This window comes from Drosophila miranda, assembly GCF_003369915.1.
Source record: "Drosophila miranda strain MSH22 chromosome Y unlocalized genomic scaffold, D.miranda_PacBio2.1 Contig_Y2_pilon, whole genome shotgun sequence".
Lineage (NCBI taxonomy): Eukaryota > Metazoa > Arthropoda > Insecta > Diptera > Drosophilidae > Drosophila > Drosophila miranda.
In genome coordinates, this window is record NW_022881614.1 from 24174037 (window position 1) to 24181359 (window position 7323).

A 7323-nucleotide genomic window follows, 5' to 3' on the forward strand; every position below is an offset into this window, starting at 1 on the left:
TTTTGAAATATTTTTGTAGCAGTGACATATCACAGAAGTCTGGATTCAAAACATCGTTGCTCTAGCTTTTATAGTCCTTGAGCACTAGGCGCTAATAGGGACGGACAGACGGACAGACGGACGGACGGACAGACGGACAGACAGACATGGCTCAATCGACTCGGCTATTGATGCTGATCAAGAATATATATACTTTATGGGGTCGGAAACGATTCCTTCTGGACGTTACACACATCCACTTTTACCACAAATCTAATATACCCCAATACTCATTTTGAGTATCGGGTATAACGAGGGGGAACGTTGTGAGTTGCTGCGGACACCGCAACTCTACAGTTATACCCGATACTAAGTCAGTATGGCTCTCCTCCGGCAGACGCCGCTAATATTAAACGACACGACAAGGAGTGCGTGCGAGAGAGACAGAAAATCAGTCTGAGCGTGACGTCGGGTACTGCGTAGCCAGTGCAAATTGATTTGTTCCTTTTGGCTATAAAAATGATCTGATCTGATCTGATCCAGATTCAGCAATCTGATATATATGATCATTATCTATGATTCTGCGTTTTTAGTTTTCTCGTATCCTCAATATTGTGGATGCAACAGATTTTCGTCCTTTGTGGGGGCGGAAGGGGGTGGGGCGAAATTTTGAGATATACGTTTTATAGTGAGGTCTAACAGGAGAGCAGATACCAAATTTGGTTACTCTAGCCTTAGTAGTCTCTGATTTGTGAATATCCCCAGATTTTCATCCTTTGCGGGGGCGGAATGGGGTGTGGCGAAATTTTGAAACAAATTCGTCTCGGTCCGATATATTAGGAGTGTGGATACCAAATTTGTTTGCTCTAGCTTTTGTAGTCTCTGAGATCTAGGAGCTAATGTTTTACTCTAAGCAAAGCCGGCTATGCTACGTGTGTGTTAGAGAGAGACAGGGCGAGAAAAAATTAAATTGTTTTCTTGATTCTGCCTATAATAATTATACGATCTGGTTCAGATTTTTCACTCTAGAAGATATAGTCATCTTCTACGATTCTGCGTTTTTAGTTTTCTTGTATCGTCGAAATTGTGGATGCCACAGATTTTCGCCCTTTGTGGGGGCGGAAGTGGGCGGGGCAAAGTTTTGAAATATTTTTGTAGCAGTGACATATCACAGAAGTCTGGATCCAAAACATCGTTGCTCTCGCTCTTATAGTCTTTGAGCACTAGGCGCTGAGGGGGACGGACAGACGGACAAACGCACAGACGGACGGACGGACAGACGGACAGACAGACATGGCTCAATCGACTCGGCTATTGATGCTGATCAAGAATATATATACTTTATGGGGTCGGAAACGATTCCTTTTGGACGTTACACACATCCACATTTACCACAAATCTAATATACCCCAATACTCATTTTGAGTATCGGGTATAAAAAAAAACACACACACAATCCCCACTCTTTTGGCCACCGCCTGCGCTGTGTTTTTAAAACACACAAACCGGACGATGGCCCAAGGGTGGGGGTGGGGGGGGTGGGTGTGTGGGGGTGGATATTTCGTTGCGGCTTGAGCGAACCGAAAGAACGGGTACACAAATTTCAACCTACTCAATTTTTCGCCTTAATTTCTTTTCTGTTTCGCAAGGAGACCTCCTCCCCGGACTCCATTCCATGCCCAGTCCATCCGAAACCCCGCACAAACCCATTCCCGGCCCGCCCTGAAAGGCGGTAATACGAATTTTTTCTTTAGCATCTCTTCTCCGGAGAAGAGAAGGAGTGGGAGTGGGGGTGTGCGTGCGGCGTTGTGTCTTTTCCGTATTTTTAATTTAAAATGCGAAGCATGAAAAAAAATGTATAAAAGGTATCCCTGTCCCGCATCCTGTGCGGTGTGCGACGTGTATCAGTGTATCCAGTGTATCAGCCGGAACGGGCGTGGTTCTTGGAACTCTTTCAACTTTCCACAGAACAGTAGGCTGTTTTCCAATTAAATCCAATCCGCCCTGGCCGTCGGCCAGAGAGAAATCAATCAATGGATCGTGTTTCAAATATAGAGAAGAGTACAGTACAGTGGAGTAAAATAAACTTCAATGTTTCACAACAACAACAAAACGACTCTTATCGGGCAGACTTGAAGCGAGCCTCGCGTCATGCACACGACATGTATTCTGTCTCGAATCGCATCACTTATCCCCATTTTCCTTTTGGTTTTTTTATTGCAGGGCCTCTTGCGCACCGCCGAACAATTGAAGATCAAAGGCCTCTGCGAGACAGCGGAAAACGCGGATGACTTGAACGACGCGGCCACAGCGACAATAACCGTGTCGGAGAACATCCAGCAGGCGGTCGTGGGGAGCATCGTCAATCCGAGCATAGTGTCGGGGGGAGCAGCATCGCCCCCGCTCGAGCAACAGCAGCAGCACCACCACCAGCACCACCACCAGCCCCACCAAGCCCAGGCCCAAGCACAGGCCCAGGCGCAGGCCCACCAGCAGGAGCAACACCAGCAACAGCAGGCGCAGCAGCAGGCGCAGGTGCATGCCCAGCAGCAGCAGCAACAGCAACAAATCAACGCCTTGCTGACGCACCACGGAGTGGCCAGGTGCAGTGCATCTTTGGGCGGACAGCTGCTCAGCGCGACAGCGAGTGGGAGCAGCGGCAGCGGAGCAGGCGGTCTGCAGTCGCAGCCCGGGCTACAGCCGACGACGCGCAAGTCGCGACTCAAGCGATCCAAGTCTCCGGATCTGCAACTGGGCGGAGGCAGTGCCAGCGGCAGCAGCAGCGTCTCCCAGCAGCCACAGCCGGCCCACCACCACTCGCAGACGCTGCTTCTGCAGGGCCAGAGTCAGAGCCAGAGCCAAACCTCCATTGTGAGCCTGTAGCAGACGGCCGAGGGCAATTATATACCCGTGCCGGGAACCGGTGACGAGTCGAACGTGGACCACGAACACGATCACGACCACGACCACGACCACTCCCACGATCACTCACACAATTTGTCACACTCCCACGACCACGAGCACGAGCACGAGCACGGCCACGATCACGAGAACAGGCCGAGCAAAATCTGCAAGACAGAGCAATCCCTGGCCTCGCCGTCGTCCAACTCGTCCAGCCACTCGAACAATGCAACGGGCGTGAGCGGCGGAGTGACTGCAGCGGGCCAAGCCATCGTCACACAAATTGTAGTAGCGCGCGACGGAAAAGATACAAAAAATATGACTAGTTTAGGCATGGGCATGGTAAGTGTGTCGCCGTCTCACTCTTCAGCCTCTCCTGCACCCCAGAAACTGGGAGGGCGCGACCCCCATTAGGCAATAGGCAACCGTAACCCCCAGTCCTGTCCAGACCATTTCCCCCCGCCTGCACTTTCCCCGCATCCATATCGAGGCTAATCTTGTCCTCTTTTTTGTTCTTTGTATACGAATCTCGATCGCACGCAGAACGGAGGCCTGCTAGGCGTGCCCATGGGATTCCTAGACTTCACACCCGAGCCACCAGCACCATCTGCCACACCAGTGACCGTAACGGAGCACGTCGATCTGTCGTGCAACCCCAGCACGGACACACGCGATCTATCAATTGAGTTATCGGTAGTGTTGAGGGCACCGGTCCAAGCAGCGGGGACTCTCCTGGCTCGATCAAAGCTAACGCAAGGCATTCTTTCTTTTGTTTACGGTTAGATCCCACCGAACCGCTCGACATTGACAATCACCTGGCGCAGCAGATCCACCGACTCGATCAATCTCCCATGCACTCGATAGCCCATCACCATACCGGGGACGAGAGCAACTCGAACCTGGTGCAGCACATCAAGAGCGAGGTGATCGATGCCAAGCACTTGGCGGCTGCTCAGCAGCACGCGCTCTCCCAGGCCCAGCAGCAGCATGCCCATCATCAGGCCCAGCAGCAGCAGCAGCAACACCTCCATGCCCAGCAGCTGATGGCCCAGAGTCAGGCCCAGCAGCAGCAACAGCAGCATCAACAACAGCAGCAGCAACAGCAGCAGCACCACCAGCAGCAGCAGCAGCAGGCGGCGGCAGCGGCAGCCGCAGCAGCTGTTCACGCCCAGCATGGTGGGCATGTGACGCACGCGGAGATGGGTGGGGCAACTGTCATGGAGATTGAGCCGAGCCAGATAAAGCACAAGCCGGGGATGATTATAACGCCGGAGATTGTCAACATGATGTCCTCAGGGCATATGGGTGAGTGCTGCTAGACCCACTAGAACATCCTAGTCCTAATGTCCCTGAACGATTGCTAACGATCCTCTATACTTCTCGTCCTGCGGCAGATATGTACAATTCAGACACGAGCGAGGATTCGATGATGATCGCGAACGGTTCGCCGCACGATCAGAAGGAGCCGCACTACACGAACTTTTTTCAGCAGCATGGAGGAGGAGGAGGAGGGCTGGGCGGCAGCGTTTGCGGCCTCGGTGGTGCTGGTGGTGGTGGGGGCATGGGTGGTGGGGCTGGCTCTGGCTCTGGCGAGAAAGGTCAGTTTAATGGTCCCAAAGCTTGGACACAAGATGATATGAATTCAGCTTTAGATGCATTAAAGAACCAAAACATGAGCCTGACGAAAGCATCTGCCATTTATGGCATCCCATCGACCACCCTCTGGCAGCGTGCTCATCGCCTGGGCATCGAAACGCCCAAGAAGGAGGGCGGCACCAAGTCGTGGAACGAGGATGCCCTGCAGAACGCCTTGGAGGCGTTGCGCTCGGGCCAAATATCCGCCAATAAGGCGTCCAAAGCCTTTGGCATACCCTCATCGACGCTCTACAAGATAGCGCGTCGTGAGGGCATCCGCCTGGCGGCGCCCTTCAATGCCGCCCCAACCACGTGGACGCCCGAGGACTTGGAGCGTGCATTGGAGGCGATCCGGGCGGGTAATACCTCTGTACAGAAAGCCAGCGCTGAGTTTGGCATACCCACAGGTGAGTCGGCCCCAAATCCAAATTCAAGTCCAAGTCCGGGATTGAAATTTTGTCCACAAGTTCTCGTCGTTGTTTCTCCTCTGATGATCCACGGTCGATCCACCCTCTGTCCATTGCTGTCTCTCTCGCGTTGTCTACTTTGCTCTCGTGTCTCTCGTGTGTCCAGTATCCCAAAACTAATCCCACTCCCTCCCCTTCACTCCACTTCACTGCCACAAAGGAACACTTTACGGACGCTGCAAGCGGGAGGGCATTGAGCTGTCGCGTTCGAATCCCACACCATGGTCCGAAGACGCCATGAACGAGGCCCTCAACTCAGTGCGGCTCTTCTCAAAGAGTCTTTGTTTCGAGTCTGGATCTTGGCCCACTAATCCACACCCTCGTATCGTCGTATCCCCCTTTCCCTCCGCCGCACAGCGTTGGCCAAATGTCCATTAATCAGGCGGCCATCCACTACAACGTGCCCTACAGCTCGCTCTACGGCCGCTTCAAGCGGGGCAAGTACGACGTAGTGGCCAACACAAGCGGCGTCTCGCTGCTGAACACCTCGGGCAACACCACCGGCAGCATTGAGATTATCGAGCACAGTCAGGAGAAGTCGGTAAGTAGCTCACGCGGCGCACTCGCGCACGCACAAGTGCCTGCCAGCTTTGACTAACCGATAGAACAATTAAAAACAACCTGATTTATTTATGCAACAGTTGCATATGTTGCAGCAACAGTTCCCGTACAGTCCGTCGCCGCATCCGCCAACGCCCCAGCATCATAGCATGCCGCAGCATCACAGCTCGTTCCAGGGGCCGCCCACGCCGCAGCACATGCAGCAGCATGTGGTGCATATGCAGCAACAGCAGTCGCCCCACCAAGGCCACCATCCGCAGCACATGCAGCAGGACGTGGTGACGTCAAGCAGCCAGGTGGTGCATAGCCAACAGCAACAACAGTAGCAGCAGCTTCAGCAGATCTATCAGCACCATGGCACGCCCGAGCGTAGTTGAGAATCACTGCACGCTGCGGCAATAATGGGCAGCACCGGTGGACTAGGAGTAGGAGTGGGAGTGGGAGTAGGAGTAGGAGGAACTGGTGGCGGCCCAGGCACCAGCACCACGCCGTTTGCCAGTATATCAGCGTTGGTCAGCGGACCGGCTGTTGCACCTCCAGCAACAGCCACAGCCACGGCCACAATAGCAGCTACTGGAACCAGCAAGCGCAAGAAATCGTCCAAACAAAAGCGTTGAAAGCAGGATCAGCCGCGGAACCAGAGGCACGATCGGGAGCAGGAGCAGCAGCAGGAACAGCAGCAGCAGCAGCAGGAGCATAATCATCAAGAGATGGAAACGATTGCCGGCGTGGCCAAGTCCGAGGACATCAAGTTTAGATTTAATTACAAGCACTGGAAGCGCAAGCTGATGCAGTTTCATTTGCGAATGTCCAAACAGTAGGAGAGCTAGGAGCAGTCGTCGGAACAGTCGGATAGGCAGATAGACAGATAGATACCCCCTCACCCATCTCGAACTTCCCAAGAGTAATCCAATCACAAATACGATTAAAACTAGATGGACATTAATTACACAATTGAGATGTGTATAAATTGTAAATACAACAAGAAATATGCTTTATCTACATTATACGGAACATAGTTAAATAGATGTAGGTTCTCGAAGTCCTTTGTTCTAACCGTGTAAGCAGACCGTAAAGAGAAAGAAAGAAGGAAAGATATACAGATATATATATATATATATATATATAGATCGTACAGGAAACATGAATTTAGCTTTGCCTAAACTCGAAAGATAATGAATTAGTTTTTGGGGCTCCCGGCTGGGAGAGTAGTTCGTTTTTAGTGGACATAAAATATGCATAAACGTACGTGTACGTATACGGATACAGATACAGATATAACTTGTAACCATTCTGAGAATTTTGAATGAGGAGCAAACCGTAGTTTTAAGCAAAAAAGTAGCAGAATTCTGATTTTAGTTTTCTCCCTCTCCTCCCCTCCACACCAACATCCAACATTATTTTCGCTTTATGTGAGACTGAAAGAGCGCCGTAAAAACCGTAAAGCCAGGACCAAAAAAAACGAGGGGGAACGTTGTGAGTTGCTGCGGACACCGCAACTCTACGGTTATACCCGATACTAAGTCAGTATGGCTCTCCTCCGGCAGACGCCGCTAATATTGAACGACACGACAAAGACTGCGTGCGAGAGAGACAGAAAATCAGTCTGAGCGTGACGTCGGGCGCTGCGTAGCCACTGCAAATTGATTTGTTCCTTTTGGCTATAAAAATTATCTGATCTGATCCACATTCAGCTATCTGATAGATATGGTCGTTACCTATGATTCTGCGTTTTTAGTTTTCTCGAATGTGCAATATTGTGGATGCAACAGATTTTCGT

At 51.7% G+C, this 7323-nt stretch overlaps 1 pseudogene; it reads left to right on the plus strand.

The window, feature by feature from the left end:
- Positions 1 to 2115: 2115 nt before the first annotated feature.
- LOC117193341 lies at positions 2116 to 6416 on the plus strand (annotated as a pseudogene).
- The last annotated feature ends 907 nt before the right edge of the window (positions 6417 to 7323 follow it).